This window comes from Mesoplodon mirus (genome assembly GCF_964341445.2).
Source record: "Mesoplodon mirus genome assembly, chromosome: 9".
Taxonomy (NCBI): Eukaryota; Metazoa; Chordata; class Mammalia; order Artiodactyla; family Ziphiidae; genus Mesoplodon; species Mesoplodon mirus.
The window spans coordinates 31,303,984-31,328,649 of NC_138985.1; the positions used below are offsets into that span (position 1 = coordinate 31,303,984).

The following is a 24,666-nucleotide window of genomic DNA, read 5'->3' on the forward strand; positions in this document are numbered from 1 at the left end:
ACAGCTGGTTCTGGGGTGACGGAGATCATCCTCCAGGTTCATTCCCAGCCCAGGAGTGTGAACTTACTTCGCAAAGGGGCTTCCAGGTGAACCCCAGGAGCACCCCCGAGGCCCCTGGCCCCCGAAGGAGGCCTCTATTTGCAGTCCCCCACTTCTCTTTCTTGACAGACAAACAGGGCCCCCTGTCACCCAGCAGACAAACAAACCCAGGGCCCAAGGCTGGGCACCGCTGGGTCCTCCCCATGTGTGCATTCCCCTCAAGACCCTGGCCATGTGTCCAAGTGCTGGCGCTGGATGCCAGCAATAGAGCATGAACAAAAAAAGGTCCTGGGCTTCCCTGGTGGCGCACTGGTTGAGAGTCCGCCTGCCAATGCAGGGGACGCGGGTTCGTGCCCCAGTCCGGGAAGATCCCACATGCCGCAGAGCGGCTGGGCCCATGAGCTATGGCCGCTGAGCTTGCGCGTCCGGAGCCTGTGCTCCTCAATGGGAGAGGCCACAACAGTGAGAGGCCCGCGTACCGCAAAACAAAACAAAACAAAACAAAACAAAAAAAGGTCCCTGTCCTCACAGAGCCTACATTCCAGGAGGGAGCCAGGCAGGAAACAGAAAGACAGCATGTGACATATGCCAAACGCTCTGGAGAAAAATTAAGCAAAGTGAAAAAGACAGAAAATCATGCCAGGGACACATGGGGGCAGGATGCTCCTTTATCAAGGGCTAGTTGATATTTTATACAGGGGACTGAGAAGGGGACATCGGTACAGAAGCCTAAGGAACACCAAGGCCATAGATGGGGAGGAGCCATTGCAGGTCATGCCTGGGGCAGGGGTGGAGGGGGACAGCCGGGGTCTATGAGGTGGGAAGTGGACCAGGGCAATGTAAGGACTTGACTTGTGACTCAGAGAGAAACAAAAATGGCCAGAGGTTTTGAGCAAAGGAGTGCCGTGATGGGACTTGAAACGTAGGTTCCCTCTGGCTGCCGTGTGACAGAGAGACTGGGGGGAGGGAGAGGTGGCAGCAGTGTGACAAAGAGCCCCCAGCAAGGGACAATGGTAGCTGGTGGCTGGCAACAGGTGGTGGCAGGGGCCAGGGCCGAAGTGTCTGCAGCCCGAACCCATTCTGACTTGGAGGTCGGCGGGCTTCTGTCTTGCTCGGGTGCTGACTTAAGCACACAGGAGACCATGGAGTGAGGGTGCGTGGAGCCCTGAGTGGGTAAGGCTACCCTGGGAGGGCAGCATGGGGCTGGGGCTCCAGCAGAGCTGCCAGGAAGGAGCCTTTGGCCAAATCAGTGTCCAAAACTACAATGAGGAGACACCCTGTGAGAGACAGTTCATTATCCAGGCAAGCACTCTGGAAAGCGATGTGACCATACAGATCAAGAACTACAAAAATGGTCAGGCTCCTGGCTCCGCTCACTCCACCCCTGTGAATCCCCATTAAGGAGGTGTCCAAAGACAGAGACGCCAGGCGGGAAGGGGTGACCGCGCCATCAGCAGTCATAGCAGGAGGGAAACAAAGTCCACCAACCTGGGGAGGTCCCATAAACGGGCGGAGGGATGTGCTAACCCCAGCACCTACAAAGAATATGCGAGTGAGCAAATCCATAACTGGAAATATTACATACACATTAATCCTCACACTGCAGAGACAATGTAATAACAAAGAATGGTTTCTGTTAAGGCACGTTAAGAGGGGTTGCTGGGCAAAGAGATTCAACAATGTATCTTTGTCAAGAAGACGGATGGGCGGGCAAGCCAGGGGGACACAGACTTTTTGGCTGGCAGGGGAGCTTCCTTTCCTCTCCACACATCCACATTAAGGTGTTGTAGTTGTGTCTGTTGTAGTTGTGTCTTCAACAACCCCCCAAAAGACGCTCTCTGCCTCCATTTCAGAAATCAACAGGGACTTCCCCAGTGGTCCAGTGGTTAAGCCTCCACGCTTCCACTGCAGGGGGCACGGGATCAATCCCTGGTCGGGGAGCTAAGATCTCACATGCCACCCAGCGTGGCCAAAAAAAACAAAAGAAATCGAAAATGGCACGTGCATACACAGGAGTATACACACAGCAAACATACATAACATACACGCATGCATACCTATACACATGTATCACATACACATGCTTGGCATGTGAATACACATAGGTATATATATGCATACACAGCATACGCGTGTACACATAAGACACCCATTACGTAGATACATGTATGCATGTACATGTGTACATGTGTGAATGTGAGTATGCAATGTGTGTGCAATCAATGCACATGCGTGCACACCTGCAGACACACAGCATCTGCGTATACATGCCTGCATGTGTGTGCGCGCATACACGCACACAGGACACTCGAGCATGCATACCCGCACACCCACAGCGGGGAGGCGAGCGGGTGGAGTTCTGTGTGCGGGGTGCACATGGACTACTGGACACTGAGACATTCTGCTCAAAATGTGGTCGACTGCAGGAGATTCTCGAGAAACTTTTAAGTCAAAATGTGATCTTTTAGAGATTCTTTTTATTTAATCAAATAGAAGCTGGCTACCCTGAGGCAGACCCAGGACGGTTTTAGATCCTCTGGTCCTAGACCCCGGAGTCTGTCCTGGCTGTCCACAGCCACTTCGTGCCTCCACCACCGCGGCTGTCCTGCTCCCGGCCCACCCTGGAGCGTCAGGGGTCATCACAGGGATGCTCTGTGCAACCCGAGAAGGCATGGTTGTTGCTTTGTTTGTCATCTGCTTGAATTTCTTTTTTTAACCCGATCATTGTGCCCCGCTATGAGCTTCTCTCGTCGATGGAAGGCCCTCTAAGCCATGCTTCCCGAGGAGCAGCCTGCTTCCCAGCCAAAACCAGAGGGGATTCGATGAGATTTCCAAGCTGGGCGTGCAGTGCAGACCGCTGGCAAGCCCTCCATACCTTCCCGCGTGCCTGCCACGAAGACCAGACTCCAGTGGCGAGGCTCCTGCCACAAGTGCGCTTGTAGGGGGCTCGGCGCCTGTGGGTTTTGGTATGGAGGGTGCTGCCCACACCTGACAAGGAGGAGAAGGCTGCAGCCCAGAGGCGCTGAGCCCATGTAGGGTCCCCCGGAAGGCTAGCCAAGAGCAGGAGGCTGGGCGGGAGCTGGAAGGGGAGCCATGCTGGACCCCCTGACCAAGAGGCTCTGACCCTCCTGAGAACGCCCACCGATCAGAACAATACTTGAGCCAACCATGGGCCCCAGTGTATTTGGGAAACTTCTTAGGCATCTTATTCAAAGGATGGGTTGACTTTTCTCTCTCTGATCTTCACACCCACGTACAGACACAGAGAATGCGAATGCCACACCCGAAGGGCCCTCGACAAACCGGGGCCACCTTTACCTTAACCACAACTATCAATCCTGTCTGTGCCGAGCTCACAGAAGGACCTTTTTACCCCAAGCATGTGTTATTTTAACCCAGCCCTCCTCCCTACCCTTCCAAAGACGTCTGTCTTTTAATCTTTCAAACACAGGAAAAGAACATCCACAATGTACACTGTCCAAAACGCCCCTGTCAGTCCACAACGTTCTTTGAAACTGAGAGCAACGCACAGTAAGAAATACATTTTAACCAGCAACCTGGTAAAACACATACATGTATAAATAACTGAAAGCTTTTTTTAAAAAAATACCTGGGCTTCCCTGGTGGCGCAGTGCCGATGCAGGGGACACGGGTTCGAGCCCCGGTCCGGGAAGATCCCACATGCCGTGGAGCGGCTGGGTCCGTGAGCCATGGCCGCTGAGCCTGCGCGTCCGGAGCCTGTGCTCCGCAACGGGAGAGGCCACAACAGTGAGAGGCCCGCGTACCACAAAAAAAAAAAAAAAAAAAAACCTGACAACTTGTAGAGCACGCGGAAATTTTTTTCATCCTAGTTCATTTTTTTTAAGCACTGAGTGATTTCTCTAGCCACGAATAATTGGAGAGATGTCGGGGGCATTTGGAAATATGCGGAATCTTTTTTCTTTCAATCATCACCACAAGGCGGGCGGCCACTAACTCGCACTAGGAGCAGGTAGGGATGCTGTGCAATTCCCAAGGCAAACCCTCCAACAAGAATTATTCCACCAAATGCAATGAAGCATGCACGGAGGGGTGCCTCACACTGTTCAAAAGCATGTATCATGGAATTTTCCAGAGAAAGTCTACAAACTGGAAGGATGCCCTATTTCAGGAGGTCCGGGTAGGAGGTGGGCGGTAAGCAGGTCCCCAGGACCTCTGCCGTCTGCCTGCCTGTCTGTCTTGTCAGTCCTGAGCCTCGGGACCACTCCCACCGCCATCAACGAGGCCGCAGCACGTTCTCCCCCTGCAGACAGGGCAATGCTTCCCATGAGCCAGAGGAAAGAAGCGCTTCCAATTTCAGAGCCCTGTGCAGGTTCTCAACATAAAGGGGGAAAGGAAATTTGCTGTCCTGACGGTAGCAAGTTGCAGCAAGCCCAGGGCACCCGAGATCAAAGAGGCTGGGCCACCTCCAGGTAATCCCCACCAGGAATGCTTCCTCTGCTCACACTGTTTTCTTTTCTTTTCTTAGCCTAAGGCAAAATGCAAAGCTCCCTTCTGTGTCCCTCCTTTCAGCTGACTTGGTACTCTTCAGAGCATCGCATGCTCACCAGGCGCTCCCACCTTCCTCACAAGTGTCCATAAGCCCAGATTTGAAGAGCCCGACCAGGTGCACTTCCCGCTGTAGCTACGTGGTATGGGGGGCAGGAAAGGGCACCAGGTTTTCATTGTATGGACACGGGGTTGAGGCCCACCTTTGCCTTCACTTGCTTGCAAAATTCAATTGTGTTTCCTCCCTAGAAAAACTGGGACGGAATCACCCCAGCCCCACTCAGCAGGCATAGGACAGGCAGGTGACCGGTACAGAGGTACTAGCCTCACTCACGGTCCCAACCATGTCTATCCCTCAGTGCCCGCTTGGGGGTCCCCTGTGGGGTGTAAAACCTAGCTCTGCCACCAGACTGATCCTCCTTACAGGGCAGGAGGGGGCTTTGCAGCACCTCTGGGAGCCAGTGCATGGACTAGGGCGTGAGAAAACCAGCTGAAACCTCCTAAAGCCCCAAACCACGTCAGGACATACAGATATCCTGCCAGCTGGGAGGCGGCACAAAGCTGACCTTCCCTTTGTAACCACCGTGACCCATCCAGCAAGAGAAGAGAGCCTTCCTGCTCTCGGGGCCTCAAGGCCTCCATCAAGGTCAAGGGCATGACCCCTGACCCACCCTCAACACCGCACCACACGGACTCTGAAGGCTGCTCCCCACCCCGTCTATCTCTGCCCACCCCCTACCCCCTCCACCCATGCCAGGCCCTCCCGCCCTCCATCCAACGTCTTCAACAAGAGAGAACAGAGCTGCAGAGTAGATGGCTGAAAAAGGACTTAAGAGAGAGGCCCGTGCAGTGCGGGACTTTGTCAGGACCCTGATTCTAACACACCTACTGGAAAAGTCATTTTGAAGCAATCAAGGAAATCTGAATACAATACAGCAACTGGGTGGCGATGCCAAAGAATTACCGTCACCATCATATAAGCAAAGTGCCTGGGACTTCCAGAGTGCACACACCTAAGCGTGCAGGTGAAGTCACGTTGGCTTCAACATCACCGAGATTATCGTTGCAGGGAGAGGAGGTCGGGGAGCAAGTACAGCAACATCTTGGTAAATGTTGAACCCGGCTGTTGGGTTTCATGATTATATTTCTTCTACTCTGGGAAATGTTTGAAAATGTTCACAATAAAATATTTTTTAAAAGGAAGGAAGCCGTAACGCACACAAGGACATCACTCAGCCTCAGGTTTGCACAGAGCTCAAACTCAGGCCCCTTTCCTATAGCTCTCTTCCTATAGCATCACGACAACTCTGTGGGGTTTCGGGTGTTAGTAAGGAAAACTACTAATAGTGACAGTTGCCCCATTTTATAGCTGGGGAAACTGAGGCTCGGGTTGGCAAGGAGGGGAGAAAACAGAGCCAATGCCCTCGCTAAAGCAGAGGAGACCAGGATGAGGAGGTGCCTGACAGCAGGTGCCTGACAGCCTGGACCCCGCGCCCGAGACAGGTCCTTCACATCAACACAAGACTTCATGTTTGGGGGCGGGGGGGGTCGTGATTATCTGATGAACCTCCGAGCCCCTGAAAGCCACAGCCCACACGCACAACTTCACATTCCCTTTGATGGGTCTCCCAACGCCCAAGGCCAGCCATGGCCCAACCCGGGCCTTGCCGCATCCCCGAGTACTGCACCAGCTGGCCTGGGGCCTCCCGTTCCGCATCCCAGCCCTCGGCTTTCCTGAGTTGCCCCACCCAGCGCCCCGCAGGCTCCCGCCACGAACTCCTGGCATGTGCGCCCCTGGGCCTCCCCGTGTGATTTCTCCGAACCATCATACCACCTCCAGGAGGAAACAGGCAAAGAGCAGTCAGCTCCTTGGCCAGGATGGGAACGTGCCGGACTGGGTGGGCAGCCTCTCTCCCAGGGAGCTGGCCGTCCCTGCCTGACCAGGGGGCCTGCACATCAGGGTCCGTAGCCTCTCGCTCCCCAACTCACCCAGCACCCAACCGGAGCCCGAGGCGCAGGAAGAGTTCTGTCCATGTTGGCGACCAGAGGACAATCACACCTCCTCTCCCCTTGACTGGCCACCGAAATAAACAAATAGGAAGCTGACTGAGGGCAGCACTGTAGGCCAACTTTAAAATTTCCTTGGCGATGGTCGATCCTAGCAGCAGGATCCACGAAGAAACTGCTCAGAAGAGCAAGGAATCTCAAAACCAAAATTCCCAAGAACGTGTGAAATCTCACCTCCCCGGCAAGGGAGCGACAGTAAGGATCTGAGAAATTTAAATAATATCCACAATGACTGAATAACTACAACAAATGTTCACCGTCCCCCCAGAGTCCAGGCACCTAAGTCCAAGGGTGCCTTGGGAACACTTCCTTGTCCCTGAGGGGACAGCTACTGACTTGGCCTCTACCCGCTGGCCCTCTTCTTCCTTCTAACTCGCTAGCTGGAGAGGGGTTGCACCATGAGTCCAACGCACAGACGGAGCCCCCAGATCCATACGGCAGCACCCTCTCTCCCCCAGGGTCAAGAGGGCGCCAAAGCCAGGACATCTGGACATCCCTGGACCCCCACTGCCCGATGGAGGTATCATACAAGCCACATAAGTAGTTTTCCAATTTCTAGTAGCCACATTTTGAAAAGAAACAGGTGATAGCAATTTTCATGATATATTTTATTTAACCCAATATATCCAAACAGTTATTATTTCACCATGCAATCAACATGAAAATTATTCAGGAGATATTTTACCTTTTTTTTTGTACTGTCTTCAAAATCTTGTGTGCATATTACGCTATCAGCACATCTCAGTTTGGACACTCAATTTTCAAGTTAAAGCGAAATGTAAGCCTAGCAAAACAATAAAGTTGTGTTCAGTGGAGAAATATCAGTACCCTGCTATAGCTTTTAAATTTAAAGGACTTAAAATTAACAAGGAATTTGGAATTCCCTTCCCTGGTCACACCGGCCACACTTCACACACACGGCTGTCATCAACATACTGGACAGGCAGCTCTGGGCTCCTGAGAGCACATCCTCAGCGGAAACTGTTCACTCATCATTTTCAGAGGAAGATGAAGCAAAAAGCAAAGGAGGCAGCACAAATGCTCTCTGCGAGGGTTTGCTAAATTAGCAGTGTTGAAGCAGTTTCTCTCCAGTCACTGGAAGCATGGGTCCCCCACGGTGCCTCCAGGGGAAGCCAGCGGGGGCAAACACAGCTTGTCAGGCACAGAGGGGACCAGAATAGATCCGAATGTCTTTTTGGCCCTACAGAACCCTAGAGTTCATTCTCTTGTAGCTCAAGGGCAATATTCTAGCGTTTTATCTTTGTATCTAAGTTGTACACCTGGAGCAGCATGCTCATATTCCTTGGAATGTTCCTCCTGCAGACCTGCATTTCGTCACAATGCCCTTGGCCACCACTGAGGTTGTTAAAGAGACTTGTACTCTACTTCTCTACTATGTTGGTTGTAGGATGTGACTGACAACACTGCAGGGACCCTACAGAGGCATTCCCTCAAGATTCGGTCTCAGGACTTCCCTGGTGGCGCAGTGGTTGAGAGTCCACCTGCCGATGCAGGGGACATGGGTTCGTGCCCTGGTCTGGGAAGATCCCACATGCCACGGAGCGGCTGGGCCCGTGAGCCACGGCCGCTGAGCCTGCGCGTCTGGAGCCTGTGCTCCGCAACAGGAGAGGCCACAACAGTGAGGGGCCTGTGTACCGCAAAAAAAAAAAAAAAAAAAAGGCAGAGAAGAGTTTATGGGCAGTGACATGGTTGAGTTGCTTGATCAAACCAAGCCTGATGTCCACATTACCTCTGGTTATTCTACTTATATAAATCAGTAAACAGCCACTGGACGACCTAAAGAGCCCTTAACCTCAGAGGCTCAGAAAAAAGTAAACTGTCCAGTGTACCCAAGATAATACACAGCAATTCTGCTATTTGAATCTGACTATATGTAGTCCAGATTCCCCTCTGTAGCGCTGAATTTTATGTGTCCTCATAGCTAGGTTATGGCACCCAATGTCTCTCTAGATGTAGCTGTCGAGGTATTTTTCAGATATGATTCACACTGAAATCAGTAGACATCAAGTAAAGCAGAATTTTCCTCCATAATTGAGTGGGCCTCGTCCAATCAGTTGAAAGCCTTAAGGGAAAAGACTAGAGGGAGGAATTCTGCTCCAGATTGTTTTCCACTCAAAACTGTAACATCAAGACCTGTGGGAATTTCCAGGCTGCCCTGCAAACTTCAAACACACCAGCCCCCAACAAATTCATATATTTATCCAGATAGATAGATAGATAGATCTATATAGATATCTACCTACAGATATCTATCTATATATATATAGCTCGTGTTGGTTCTGTTTCTCTGGAGAACCTGACGGATACACCTGCTTTAAACACTAGGTTCTCTGCTGCCTCACTCTTAGTCACCTCTCAGTTCCCACAGCACCTTCCTCTGCTCTTATGGACACGTCCCCTTCCTCCATCAAGTTTCCTGTGTGCACAGAGCTAAACTCCTGAGCTCGAAGCAACTCCAGTCCCACTTTGTATGAAGAGCACACTGCCTTACACACAAGAGAAGTTCAGTCTACATGTGTTTGATGAAGAATAAAACTATCCTCAACCAGTACAGCTGGCAACAAAGGCCTCCAGAAATATAGATCATCACTCATTAAAGCAGTAAGCCAGTTAGTCGGGGACAAAGTTAAATATGAACGAATGCTGAAAACATGCCCCAATTTATACTTGTTAATGCAAACCTCACTCTCCAACCCCACACTCTGCTGGGTGTTCTAGTCTTGGGCAGGAACAGGAATTGGGGGGTCAGGTGGCTAAAGGATGGAGCTCTCCTAAGTAAATGCAGCTCCTTCCTGGCACAGACTCCCGGGAGGCTTTGGAACAGCTACCAGCCACAGTCTGACACAAAAATATGTGTGGATTATGGCAAAGCCAAACTGAATTTTAAAGATATCTGGCTGGACAATGTCACTGGAGTTCCACTGCTACTGTTCCATACTGGAGAATGGATAAACTTCACTAATGGTTCTCAGACTTGAGTGGGCATCTGAACGCCCTGTAACTGTCATTTCCAGCCCAGAGTGTTTGACAGAGGTCTGTGGTGGAGCCCAGAACTGGCATTTCTAACAGCCCCCAAGGGATGCTGATGTTGGTCCCGAGACCTCACTTTAAGAAGCCCTGACTGGAAGGGTGGGAGGGAGGGAGACGCAAGAGGGAAGGGATATGGGAACAGATGTATATGTATAACTGATTCACTTTGTTATAAAGCAGAAACTAACACACCACTGTGAAGTAATTATACTCCAATAAGGTTGTAAAAAAAAAAAAAAAGAAGAAGCCCTGACTTAGACAAATGTCAGCAAACACAGACTCTCAGCAAAGCCACCCAAACAGTGGGCTGAGCTGGGCAAGTAAGTATCTTACCTGGGTAGGTATCTACTGCGTGGCTGTGATGACAGCTACAGTCTCGTTCCCAGGGAAGGTTACGTTGGGTGCCACTGGAGAGCACTGGAGAGTACTGTTACAAAGTTACAGTGTGAGGAAGACAAACTAAAGAGCATTTTTCTTTTGCCAAATTTACAGGCCATTTAGAGAATAAACACAATAAATAAAATTCTCTTACTCTACCCAGGTAAGAGGATTGGTAATTAACGGTCTGATTACTTGTGAGATAATGTTTCCAAAGTACTTAAATGGTTAAAGTCCAGCATTTCATGATCCCAGTATAATTACTGATTCAGGCAAGGACCACCCTTGGATGCTGAACCACTGAGCAAAAGGTGGTTAGGAAGCAGGATGCTCAGAGTCTCAAAGGGACAAAGGGGAAGAGGTACCTGACACCAAGGACCTCTAGGAGCTTCACCAGGTAACTAAGCTTGGTGGACCAAGAGCGGGACAACAGACACTGCACCTCTTGACATGAGGTGAGCAGAGTACCTCACCTCACACCTACGTGATCCTGAATGTGATGACAAGAAAAGACTCAGACAAATCCAGACTGTGGGATATCCTACAAGGACATTGCCCTCATCTCTTCAAAAGGTCAATGCAAGGGAAGAAATAAAACTGTCCCTATTTTCAGATGACATGATTGTCAACATAGACAATCCCAGGAAATCTACAAAGTAAAACTCGTAGAACTAATAAGTGAGTTTACCAAGAACACAGGATACCACATAAACATACAAAAGGCAACTGTATTTCCATGTACTAGCAATGAACACATGGAGGCCAGAATGAAAAATACAGTACCATTTACAATCACTCAAAGAAAAGTAAATACTTAGGTGTAAATCTAACAAAACTCATATGTTGAAATCTACACAATGCTAGTGAATGAAATCAAAGATCTAAACAACTGGAGAGACATACCATGTTCATGGATTGGAGACACAAATTAGTAGAGATGACCTTCAACCAGTGAACTAACAGTGGTCCATGCACACCACAGAGCAGTACTCAGCAATGAAATGGAATGAACTATTAAAACAGCAACAACCTGGATGGACCTCCAGAGGATTATGCTGACTAAAAGAAGTCAATTCCAAAAATCTACATACTATATGATTCCATTTATGTAACATTCTTTAAATAACAAAATTACCGACCTGAAGATTAGTGACTGCTGGGGTGAAGTTTGGGTGTGGATGGGTGGGAAGTGGAGGTGGCTATAAAGGGCATGTGAGGGATCTTTGTGGGGATGGAATGTTCTGTACCTTGACTCTATCGATGCCGACATCCTGGTTGTGAGATGGTCCTACAGCTTTTCAAGATGTTTTCATAGGAGGAAACTGAGTCAAGTTACACAGGATCTCTCTGTATTATTTCTTACAACTGCCTGAAAACTACCTCAAAATAAAAAATTTAATTTAAAAAAATGTCTTCAGGAAAAAGAAGTCATGAAAAATAATAATAATATTAAATAAAGAAAGCAGGCAGTCTGCTCCCACTTTCAGGGCACAGATAGATGAAGTCACCCAGTGTGACATGTAAACCACAAGTCAGAGCAGATTAAGGACAGCAGGAAAGCACTTTAGGGACCGGACATTAGCTGGTGTCCACAAATCAAAATTAACTTGCTTACAGGGATCATGGTCTTGAGGTTGAGGGATGTGGGAAAGTGTCCTTGCTCTCGAGAAACACAGGCTAAAGCATTTGTGGGTGCAGTTCATGATGGGTACAACTTTTCACTTTTCAGATAAAGCCAATGTGACAAAATGGCAAAAAAAAAAAAAAAAGAAAGAAAGAAAAAACAACCAGCAAATCTAGGTGAAGGGTATACAAGTGTTCATTATACTATTCTCCAGAAAATGTGACCATTTTCAAAAAAAGAAGTTGGGTAAAGAACAGTCTTTTCAGTTCAATAACCATCCACTGGGTTTGTCTGTACTTCTGCAGTCTCCTTTCACGCTAAAGCACAGATCCAGCCAATGCTAAGTTCTCAGGGTCCCAAACGATGGCAAAGAAGCCTCACACACAGGAGCCAAAGGGCCCCTTGGCCCCAAGAGAGAGAGCCTCTAGCAGATGTAGCCTCAATCTCAAAATGACAGTGAGAATTCAGAATCGGATGATCAGAAGTAACTAGAGACGGAGACGAAGAGAGCTGTGAATGGACGGATCCCCCAGCTCTGACCCCGAGGTCCTCAAGACGCCCACCAGCCCCGTGGTCCTCAGGACCCCCCATTCTGATGGTCCTCAGGACCCCCCACCTCCACGCTGTTCTGCCACATCCAAGCTTAGATAGCAGTCAAGCCACAGCAAGCCCTGTTGAGTGTTCCTTTCTTCAGTGTTTGTGAGGGTTAACCGTATCTGGGACACAGCCAGCACTCAATAAACGTTAGCTGCCTGGGAGTGAGTGCACGAACAAAGGAAGGAAAAAAGGAGTCACTCTCTGACAGAGCCTCACACACGGTCAATAATTAAGGTCAGTCAGCCCGCCTCTGCCACCCTCAGGTGTGTACCTTTTATTCCCAGCAATCAGCCTGAGGTCTATGAACTGCCAACACACCACATCTCATTCATCAGGCTGGGAACAGAACAGCATCATGGAGACGGAGGCAAGTGATGGGGGGTCATGGACCACCGGGCCATGTGTTTAGCCAGGGCTAAGGCCCTGAAGTGCCTGCTGGCCATTTGGGGCAGGACAGATGGATCAGCGGATGAAGAGATCCAGCTTGTGGCTGGCAAACAAAGCCACACTCTTGCTATCAGCGATCCCGTCCTCATCTGAACGTGAGTTGTGTGCCTCCAGGCACCAAGGGTATCATACAGCACATCCAAACTTCTATCTAAAATTTAGCCATTTTTTAGGACTTCCCCAGTGGCGCAGTGGTTAAGAATCCGCCTGCCAATACAGGAGACACGGGTTTGAGCCCTGGTCGGGGAAGATCCTACATGCCACGGAGCAACTAAGCCCATGCGCCACAACTACTGAGCCTGCGCTCCAGAGCCCGCGAGCCACAACTACCAAACCTGCATGCCACAACTACTGAAGCCCTCGTGCCTAGAGCCCCTGCTCAGCAACAAGAGAAGCCACTGCATTGAGAAGCCCGTGCACCGCAACGAAGAGTAGAACCCGCTCGTCGCAGGTAGAGAAAAGCCCGCGCACAGCAACAAAGACCCAACGCAGCCAAAAAAATTAAAAATAAATAATTGAAAAATAAATAAATAAAATGTAGCCATGTTTTAAAATGCATTCAGTCCCACAGAAAGAATTTGTGAACATGATCTGGGCAGCCTGGGCAGAAAGCAGATAAGTGGCAGAGGTGACTCTTCTCTCAGCATGAGTCTGGTGGATGCCCCACACTTTTATAAGAACAAAACTCTCCTTTAAATATCGGACAAGAGATTCTACATTGCGAGTGGATCTGTATGGAGACTGGAACCCATTCGGAGAGAAAGACAAAGGAAATAATTCTTGCCATTGTACACTGTGGATTTCAAGGAATCCCACAATACACTCTGTCCGAAATGAGTATTCTTTTGTGCTACCAAGATAGTAAAGTAACGGTTTTGTATTCCCAACTCTTGTCAGGGAGACCTCATGAATTCCTAGCAGACATTTACCACCAACTTTCTATAATACGACAACTTGAAACATGGCTATTTTCCAAGAAAATTACAGTGGGCTAGATTCTCAAGTCTGTAAGATAAGCGTCACTGCCCTCCTCTGAAAGTTCATGGAGTACACTGCAAAGCAAAACTCCCAGGAAGAAGAAAATGATGGCCCTGAAAAAAATTAATGAAACCCGGGAAAATATGCAGGCACCTCCTTCTCTTCCAGTAAAGAGCCAGCTTCTCAAATGTTTCCACTTAGATGTGGAATTGTCCCCTCCCATGGTGAAGCCTTAGAGTAGGGAGGCTCCAGTGGCAAAGGCCTTGCCCAAGGTCACGGAGCTGTCCCTGGGCTCCTTCCAAAACCCTTATCACACGAAGATATAGGACGCCTTGGATCTTGTCCTTGGAAGAACTCAGATTTTACTGAGGAGAGATACAAACAAAATATACACAGCCAAATCCCAGAGTACGTCAGAAGACCAAGGATGTGCTAAATGGGCGTCAGGAAGGTCAGTGTGGGCCTGTGACTGCCAGGGTTCCACCCAGAGGACATGGGTCTGGCTGAGAAGAGCTCGGGGGTCCCAAACCCTCACCTCCTTCCCAGGAGCTCTATCTCCAGGAGGCGGGCTAGCACGGTGGGGGGTAGTGGGCGGAAGGCTTCTCCTGGATTCAGCTCCTCGAAAGGCTTAATGACTAAAGACGAAAGAAGAGTCATGACTACGACACCTAGTGTGTACACGACATCACATTTACCCCAGAAACCCGGGGGGGTCCTTGATACCAGCCCCCCGTGCTCAGCAACACTTCAAGAGCAAGACGGCTGTCCCAGGGTCACACACAGAGGCAGGACCCAGGCCACAGTGGTTACTGCAGAGCACGCTCCCTTTGTACCCCGGCCCCAGAGCAAACAAGCAGGACCATGCCATTTCCAGCAGCACCAGGGTACACAGAGAAGCTGAAGTCCTGAAAGCGCACGGGTCTGACAACAGACAGAATACATCAGAAACAACCAGTGAGGCCAAATGGAAGGAAGGCAGTAAACCAGGGGTCTAAGGGAGAGCACACAAGAAAGATCACCATTGGCCAAAAGCCTTCGTCAGCTCCAGCCCGTTAATCCAACTCATCTTGGCAGTGAAACCTGAAAGCTGAGAATGTCTGGACCCCACTAGAACATTATTGGTTGCAGAGCTGAGTTCAGCCCCGACAGGTCCTAGCTGGACACTGGCCAAGATTCTTGGTCACAAAGGCTCCCAGAGCCAAGGTCAGAAGCACTGCTGCTCCAGTGCACGTAATTCCATCAGCACACAGCAGGCCACAGGGTGTGGTGCTGGGCCCTGACCCCCATGCCTTTGTGAAGACCTAACCAAGCAAGAGCCACACTCACCTCCACCCGCTGTGGCGCGCAGGCCCCGCAAGCTGGAAAGAAAACTTGGCCCCTTGGGGCAGGACAAGCAGCCTAGGCAGAGGGAGGGGCTGTGCCCTGGCCAGGCCTGAGGCTGCACAGACCTCCCCGTGGGCTACACACAAAACCAGAGGCCAGCAGATCCCCAGCAAGCCGGAGCTGAGCGTCTTCTTTCACCTTCTGAAAGAAGCAGCTCTAACAAGACTCATTTACCCACAAATAGCCAGCCCAGCGGTTGGGAGCTCATGCAGGTATGGTCATCACTCTGAAGGGCTGTAAGAGTCATCGCTGTGATAACTGTGAAGCCGAGGCAGATACACGGGAAATGCTTAGGATAGGATATAGGTCTGGGAAAACCATCAGCATACAAATACACACACACCACACTTCTAACACTGAACTGTTATAAAAACCAAGCCGGGGGACTTCCCTGGTGGCGCAGTGGTTAAGAATCCACCTGCCAATGTAGGGGGCACAGGTTTGAGCCCTGGTCCGGGAAGATCCCACATGCCGCGGAGCAACTAAGCCCGTGCGCCACAACTACTGAGCCTGCGCTCTAGAGCCCGCAAGCCACAACTACTGAGCCTGTGTGCCACAACTACTGAAACCCATGTGCCTAGAGCCCGTGCTCCTCAACAAGAGAAGCCACCGCAATGAGAAGCCCGCACACCACAACGAAGAGTAGCCCCTGCTCACCTCAACCAGAGGAAGCCCGTGCCCAGCAATGAAAACGCAATGCAGCCAAAATAAATTTTAAAAAAAACGAGCCGGGAAGAGGAAGGTGATCGTGTATTTGTAAATGTGAGAATGGGGGACCTTTTATAAATGTGTAGACATCATTTAAGTCGTGATAGTGTCTCTAGCAAGAAACAAATTCTGTAGAAGTGCCTTATGCTCTTACAGATGACCTATGTTTTGGATTTTTTCCATTTAAATGGCGGTGGGGAGGAGTGAAGAGCAAGAGACATCAGCCCTCTTGTTGCCAGTCACCCATCTCACCCAAGGTCTTTTTTTTTTTTTTTTTTTTGCAGTTCGCGGGCCTCTCACTGTTGTGGCCTCTCCCGTTGCTCTGGACGCGCAGGCTCAGCGGCTATGGCTCACGGGCCCACCCGCTCCGCGGCATGTGGGATCTTCCCGGACCGGGGTACGAACCCGCGTCCCCTGCATCGGCAGGAGGACTCCCAACCACTGCGCCACCAGGGAAGCCCTCACCCAAAGTCTTCATCAGCCTGGCCAGCCCTCAGCCCGAAGTTGTTCCTATTGTTATGCTGAGAACTGCCCTTCCTCAGGGGCCCGTGCACAGCTGCCCAGCCTTTCCACGAGCAGAAGAACAGCACACACGAGCTCTCGCAGGCGGGCGGCCTGTGGCCTGGTGGGCTCAGTCCCTCACTCCCCCGAAAGCTGGGTGCACACTCCTTTCTACTGCAGGCCGAGGCCCACGCGTCCCAGAACCCCAGCCCGCCACAATGGGCATGCTTCTCATTCTGGGCCACAGGATCTTCAGCGCTACAATATCTCCAGGCTCCACGATTCTCCAACCACCTGGTTCAGCAAATTGTCCTTCCTTTGTGGGCTGCACTCGTGCACATTCCTGTGTAGACTCCCCGCCCTCACCCAAGCTCCCCCAGGCCCCAAGCTGGCCAGGACTCATGGCAGACCTGCCACCCCCATTAGCGTGGAAGGCTAAGGCTTTGACACGGTGCTCCTAGTAACAGGAGTGGAATGCTGGTGTCTTCTTACTTCCTCCGCCTTCCTCAATCCCTTCCCTGCTCCAGGAACGCACCAGGCGGCTCCTGCCTGAGGCCTCTGCCCTCACTGGCTCTCCACCCGATGGATCGTTCCCAGAGAGCCCAGGATTGACTCCATCACATCCTTCAGTCCAGCATCTCCTTCCAAAGAAGCCCCACCGGACCACCCTGCAGAGAGCCCAGTGCCCCGGGCCTGAACCCTGCCTGGGCCAGGGAGCCTCCATAAATAGGGGACAATGTAAGGATGTCCCCCTGCCTTTGAATCCCCCAAGCCTGACCAATTCTGCAAATGCCCACACTGGAAAAGATGCCAGTAATTCTGGTCCAACGTGTTCCAGTGCCGGGGGTAGGGCCTGCTGGTTGGCATTCCTGACTTGAGACTGTGAACACATTCTTAGAGGGTAAAAATTAACCAGCATCCACCTGGTTGGGCCTCAGGCCCCATAGGCTCCAGGTACTAATCAGAAGAGCATTCTCCCTCTAAGGCACAGCCGCGGTCATCGCCATTTCACCAAGGCCAGGCCAGAGCAGGGCCCAGGTCTGTGTTGTTCCTGAGGAAACCCGGAATAATTGCACTCATACATCATAGGTTCTGGCATGCGGGTCCCAGACTGAACCATTTATCCAAATTAAAGCCATTCTCCAGAAACAAAATCAGACCCTTTTAATTGAAAATAAAACCAAGCAACCCCAAAGGCTCTTTTTTTTTTTTCTTAATGAAAGACATTCTTCCTGCTTTCTCATTCCATTAATCACTGAGTTTACACAATCTGTCAAAATAGCTCGGTAAGAAGTCTCCCTCTTCCTTTTCCTGCAGGCCTGGTTTTTCCCAGCGTGCGCCAAGCCGGCCGGGAGTTCAGGCACCCTGGGAGAGCCCCAAGAGGATTCTGCGAGCACGCTGTTTCTCAACTGCAATCCAACCATATATTTCAAGAGGCTTCAAAAACCTTGTGTTCACTTCTAGGTATACACCCCAAAGACGTGACAGCAGGATCCAAACATATACCTGCACACCCATGTTCAGAGCAGCATTATTCAAAATAGCCAAAAGGTGAAAGCAACCCAAGTGTCCATTGGAGGACAAATGGATAAACAAAAGGTGGTCTTTATGTACAATGGAATATCATTCAGTCTTAAAAAGGAAGGAAATTCTGACACATCCTACAACATGGATGAAACTCGAGGACATTATGTTAAGTGAAATAAGCCAGTCCCCCCAAAAAAACAAATATATGATTCCACTTCCATAAAGAACCTAGAGTAGTCAAATCCATAGAAACAGAAAGTAGAATGGTGGGTGACAGGGGCTGGGGGAGGAGGAATGGGGAGTAAGTGTTTAATGGGGACGGAGTTTGTTTTGCACAATGAAAAGAATTCTGTTCATGGATGGTGGTGACGGTCTCGCAATACGAACGCACTAATGCCACGGAACTGTACACTTGAAAATGGTCAAGTTATGTTATGGGTATTTTACCACAATCAAAAACAGTTTGTGTTCTTTGACCTCGAACCACCTTAGGAGTCCCTCCAGGAATGTGACTGGCCAGGATCTTGCCCAACGACCTCCGTGCAAGGATGCACACAGGCTGTACGTGACCAGAGGACAAATGGTCATCACGTACACACTGGGTTCTGTACTGTCATCAACACTCGTGTGTAAGCAGAGTTAGTTACAAGTGGGGAAATGCTTATATTGCCACATTGACGCTAAAATAATACATATGATCTCAAGTTGGTAAACTTGAAAAGCACAGAAGGTACACAGCATACAAGAGGGTGAAAACATTGCTCCCTGGGTGGTAATATTAGGACATTTTTCCTGCATTCTTAACATTTCTCCCTCTTTTCCAAGTCTACAGCAAACGTGTTACACAAAGATTACTTTGGAGAAAAAGAATCAAAAAATAATTTAGGAAGCAAAGGCATGTGCATTACCTGCGAATCCTCTCCCACCCCCTGAGCAGCACAGATGACAAACGTCCCCTCCCCTCCTAGGGCAGGACAAGAGAAAACATGTGCCTGGCCAGCTGAGAGCCGGGCCTGCCTCGCTCAGCCGCCAGCCCAGTGGACGCGAGCAGAGGTGTGTTCCCTTTCCTCCACCCCCAGCCACTGGGCGCTTCAGGTCTTCCCAGTGAAGAGAAACTGGAAACACACCTGTCCAAGATCATGGGCAAACTCCTGAGTCCCCAGGGTGTCCTCCTGTTATCACAAAGGCTTGCCCCCAGGGGGACCAGATAGGGCCTCCAAGAATGGGGAAGTGATGTTTCAGCAGGAGCCCCTGGGGCGGTGAAAATTTGGCAGAACCAGCGTAAGTAGCAGCCCAGGAGCTGGCAAGCAGGAGGGACATCCAGGGCCACCGGCAGTCAGACAAAACGGCACCCAGGAGGAGCGCCGTACAAGTCACGCAGAGGGCGGCGATGTCCCCGGGCTGCAGGTGGGGAACGGAGAGGGCAGTCACGGGACAAAGGGCGCCTTCTACCCCAGACCTGTGGCCGCCAGAGCCCAGCTCTTTCCTCCCAGCACACTGCCTTTGATGTGCATCCAAAATCACCAGTGGTGAGGGGTGAGCCCTCAGGAAACCTCTGAAAAAGGTGATGGATTGCGAGCGGAGGAGAACGCCAAGACCGAGTCAATGGGGCCCTTTTGTTCCCACAGCCCATCGGGAGGAATGTGTACAGAACACAGACGCCCCAGCTAATGGCCCAGCCTGGCCCCGGGGCGATTCGCACGGCCAGCTGTAGGCTGCTCCCCCGCGCCCTGGGAGGCTCCACCATGAGTGAGATGCAACACAGAGCAGCTGTGGTCCAGGGTAATGAGGGGAGAGGATTCCTGAATCCTCCAGTGTGAAACGACCGGCTCCCGAGTTTCCGGGGCACAGCCGCCTCACCCTGGACAGAAGAGCCAGGCAGGCCTCACTGCACGCACTGCCTTTGCCTCTGCCTCTGCTCCTCCTCCAGAACCTTGACCTTCTTCCACTGGGGCACCTAACTCATTCGTGTGTCTTTAAAACCTCGGGGTTTGTTGTTCATCACCGGCTTCGGAAAACCTACGCTCAAGAGGTTCCAGGTCATACCCTGTGGCTGCCACCCCCTAAGACACGATGAAAGGAGGTGACACCCTTCCCACCTGGGGGAGGTGACACCCTTCCCACCTGGGGGGGTCCCCCAGCGCACGGGCGCAGACTGGCTGGGAGTGGCACCAGCAGGCTGCCGCTCGGGAAGCTGGAATGAGGATTCCCTCAGATGTCTCCTCTATCTTAGAAATAGAGCCGGGCCACACAGGGCGTCCTGACTGCTATCAGCTCCCCCAGGGAGAAGAGGAAGAGGAAGGCAGGCAGCTGGCCACGTGCCATAGTCAGAGCTGAGGAAGGAGGAAGAGGGGCGAAGGCTCCATGGCCGAGGAAGCAGCTGCGGCTGGAACCCCGGCCAGCTACGGACGGCAGGCACTCGAGAGCTTTCGGAGCCTTCGCCAGGCCCTCGAGGAGGGGTGACGCGGGCAGGGGACCACAGAGACCCCTGGCCTTGGGAAGAAGTCCCAGCATTGCAGAGGGACCTGGGTTCCACTCTGGGACCCCGCCCAGCACCGCACCACCCCCTCCATGCACAGGCTCAGGCCCCTGTGACCAAGGGGGCACTCACCTTCTGTGAATGAGGGCCAGGCACAGGCTATGTCCCAGACAGACCTGGGTTCCAACCAGCCCCATGACACAGGCAAATGACTTAAGCTCACTGCGTCTCAGTGTCCATTCCGGAAAACAGAGACAAAAATGTTACCTGGCAACGTTGGGTGACGATCTCTCTGATCCCGGATAGCAAGCACCCCATCGCGCATGGGTAACCACACCGTCAAAAGAAGGCGTTAATCTTGCAAGGTTACTAGGCTTGGAGCAGGGGAGATACTTGCCAAGGGCTGCCAGGGCTTCCAGCCCAGGCGGGCGGGCGTAGGGGGATGGGGGGGCACGGAACGTGAGGAAACCTCTTCTCCCGGAGTTGGTGGCTCTGGGGGGCACCTCCTTGGCACGATCAGGAAATGCTCCACCAGAGGGAATTTTCCTGATCACTGGCACAGACTCCTTAAACATAAATTCTGCATTAATTTAGCCCATTTGGGACCAAACATATTAATACCAGATCATTGCCTTCTTTTTAAAAAAATTAACGTAGCTCTTTTTAAATGTCTAGGGGTCATCATGATGACTATCCTCCCCTCAGTGACACAGTAGGGCATTCTGATGGCTCCTATCAGTGGCCCCAGGTGGCGGTCATCCTCACCTTCACTGGCCTCCTCCCTCCTATCCAGCAGAGGCAGTCCCCAGCGGGGGTCTGGGACAGCAGGTAGGAGACATCCAGCCGGCCTGCACCAGGGCCAGGCGCGCAGTGGGGACCCCGAGTGCACACAGAGCAGGAGAGAGAGATGTCCCTGCAAGAGGATCTGGCTCGTGGCTCTGGCAGGCAGACAACCCGGCTGACCCACACCAAAATGATGCGTGCGGGTGGCAGGGGGAGGGGTGCGGTTCGCCAAACTCAGTCCTGACGTGCAAAGTGCAATAGGAAGCTCCAGAAACCTGGAGATTCTAGTTTTCTGCTTTTATGGGGAAAGGACAGACATCAAGGAAATAAGTGTTCCCACGCTGAGCTCACTCACAACTACAGAGCAGCAAACCTGCCTTTTCTAGGGACTCAACACCCTGGAAGATTCAAAACATCTTCTGAACCCTAAGAGACAGTTAACTCACATTCAGCAGCCTTCTGACTGAGGCAATTTTTAATGTCTAGGTGTTTTAAAATCAGTGAGGGAGGCAGCACAGAAAAACACACCCTCGCTGTCGGACAGCTGGGGTTTAAATATCATTCCACGTGGGCATCCCTGGTAAGATCAGGCCACACAACACCCTCTCGCACCCACCTCTGCTTAATAGTGAGGATTCAGGGCTTCCCTGGTGGCACAGTGGTTGAGAGTCCGCCTGCCAATGCAGGGGATGCAGGTTCGTGCTGCGGTCGGGGAAGATCCCACATGCTGCAGAGCGGCTGGGCCCACGAGCCATGGCCACTGAGCCTGCGCGTCCGGAGCCTGTGCTCCGCAACGGGAGAGGCTACAGCAGTGAGAGGCCCGCGTACCGCAAACAAACAAACAAACAAACAAACAAAACAAAAAAAACAGTGAGGATTCAAAGAAGTAACTCTTTCAGTAGCCAGAGTAGCGCCCAGAACCCGGACAATAATGAAGGCAGTGGTGATTTTGAACACTCTTGCTAACAGCCAGGAACATGTAGCGGTTCTGAGTTAATAGAATGCCTATTTAACTAACCAACTGGCCAGACCCCTTATTCTGGATCAACAGAGATAACTGCAAAGGACTCCAGGGGGACAGGGCCGGCTCTAGGTCACTGATGACCCCCATGCTTACTAGGTCACACAGGAAAGAGCCTAGGGTTCAGGGTCTGTGTACCTCCAGGACCCCATCCCAACCCACCGCCTGGTACCAGAAAACCCTTCAAACGCAGCCACAAAACAGGGGCCTCCCCAAAGGAAGCAGAGCCACTGTACGGAAGCCTCTCTATACTCAGGGAGCTGTGGATGCACCGGGTGGCTGGGATACAACAGTAACTTTCTGCCTGCTGGAGGCCGGCTATTTCTCTAGGAGGAACAGCCAGCACCTCGCCCCCATAGGAGTTTGGGGTCAGGGGTCAGGGGTGGAGCAGGGTTTGGTTTGGGTACAAAAGGCTTTCTCCTAGCGTGGTGGTGGTTTTTGCCAGGCTGACCCTAGAGGAGGATCAGCGCACGCACGGAGAGCCAGAGGGCTGGGTTTGATCTAGTCCCCAGCTGTTTTGCAATTTAATAAATGTACTCACCTGTAAAATGGGCCTTGTGTACAAGCTGCCATCGCCACATGGTGGATGAGAAATCGTCCCCTCTTGGCCTTTCCCCTCTCTTTTCTTGCCTTTTTGCCTTATTCCCAGGCCATTTTTAATCCCATCAGTAATATCTCCTGCAGTCCAGGAACATACTTTGACCTGGTGACCTTTAGCTCCCAGGTCAAAGTATGCAACGAGCTCCATTGAAAACCCATAGGTGCCAAAGCTACACTTTGTAAAAGCCAAGTCAGTTTGCATCCAGGAGCACCAGTTCCCTGAGGCTACTACTTTTTCTATCTTTTCCTTGGTTTGTAAAGAAATAATTCATCTGTTGCTGCTGCTAACTTTGGCACCTCAGCTGAGGAATTTGCGGCCAGGACATGCATCCACTTGACAGACAAGCAGCAGCAACTTCAGGGCCCTGGAACCTCACTGTCCTGGCCGAATCCTGGGCTGCACCACCACGTTGGGCAACAACTTGCACAAGATACTTAGCCTTTCTTTGCCTCTCAGTTTGCACATCTGTAAAATGGAGCACGAATCCCAGCTGCCTCCAAGGGTTGTTATTTGGGTGAATGCAACGAATGCATGCAAAGCATTTAGCACAAGCAAACACTCCATAAGCATTTGCTACGACCATGTTATTACTTTGCTATTACTCCGTCTCTGGGGTCACTATTACTTTGTAAAATTACTAAGTAAGATTACTGTTACTTTGTCTTTGAGGTCAGGAGCCTGGCCTCCTGCCAGATCCCACAGTCAGCTCCCAGTGCACAGAGGTCCCCTCGTTCTCCGCAGAATGGCCTTGCCCACTCCACCCTCCAGCTGCAGCGACTCCCTGGCCCCTCCAGGCCTCCGCACAGAAATGCCTTTCTTAATACTTGTTGATTGATTTGCAAATATAACCTCCCAGGCCCTAAAGAGGAGAGAATCACAAGGACACACAAATCTCTTTCAAAAGGCAAAGAACCAAAGCACTTCAAAAAGAATAATATGCACAGACCACATATACCAAAATGCCAAGACGGTTAGTTCTGAAGGGCTTTGCGATATCGATGCAATGATAATCTTCAGTCACATTTTCAGAATTTTTAAAGAGTGCTCCATGATCATCAGTGTATTTCAAGAGTCTTCCATGAACACGCATTCACATTAGAAAAGAGTGAAAATGGGGGAAAACTCCGCCAGAAGATCAAAGTGTGTGAAGGACAGGGACGCCCTCAGGGTCTGGGGGACTTCTAAGTGGTTAGTGACCTCCCTCAACAGCGGTCTCTGCAGGCCACACACCCCACGGGCTTTTATTTTTTTAACCCGCCAGCGCTGTCTCAAGAATTCAAGGGGAGCTCTTCAGCCCCTTCCCTCCACACAGATTTTCAAATCACTTCAAGCAAACGACCCCATCTCGCTTATCAGACCCCGGCGGCGCCCACCAAGCCCCGGGCCCTCCCTCTTCCTGCCTGTCAGCGACAGCGCCGGCGTGGCAGCAGGCACGTGCCGCAGGTGGCCCCGGCCCCGCACGCCCCCGCCCGCTTCCCGCTCCTTCAGAAGTCAGGAAGGAAGCGCCAAGGGACCCCCTGCTTCCCGCCCAACACAGGGAAAGGGAAAGAGAGACGCACCGGAAAGCCCGCTTGCAAAGAGCGGGAGAAGGGTCCTCAGCCTTCCCATTGCAGCTCCGAGTCGGCTGTCCGCCCCGGAGTCTCGGAACCTGTCCTGGAGAGCGAAGTCCACCCGGGCGCCGCCGCGACAGTGCCGCTCCGGCCCGCGCCCGCCGTCCAGGGCGCCCCGGCGCAGAGGGCCCCCTGACGCAGCCGGCCCGCTCCGCGGCTGCGTCCGCGCGCCCCAGCCGCGTCCACGCGCCCCCGTCCCCAGACCACGTCCGGGACCCCGGCCGAGCCCGCCCGCGCCCCACGCCGCGTTCACCCGACTGTGTCCCTGAGCCCCGCTCCCCCGTTCCCGGACCCCGGCCGAACTCTCGCCCCCAGCTCAGGTCCCCGCGCGCCCGGAGCTCCGTT

General features: G+C 51.7%; 1 protein-coding gene across 2 annotated transcripts in view; it reads right to left on the reverse strand.

Annotated features, from left to right (window-relative positions):
* The window catches only part of TNS3 (tensin 3), a 243,498-nt gene that overhangs the window by 218,645 nt on the left and 187 nt on the right, over nucleotides 1-24,666 (reverse strand). Inside the window, exon 1 of one of the 2 annotated variants that reach the window (XM_082632034.1) lies at nucleotides 24,271-24,418. The exons of the other annotated variant lie outside the window; for it this stretch is intronic. The gene's annotated coding sequence lies outside the window, so the exon portion shown is untranslated. Of the gene's footprint in view, nucleotides 1-24,270; nucleotides 24,419-24,666 lie in introns of those variants that run through there. 2 annotated transcript variants of the gene reach the window in all.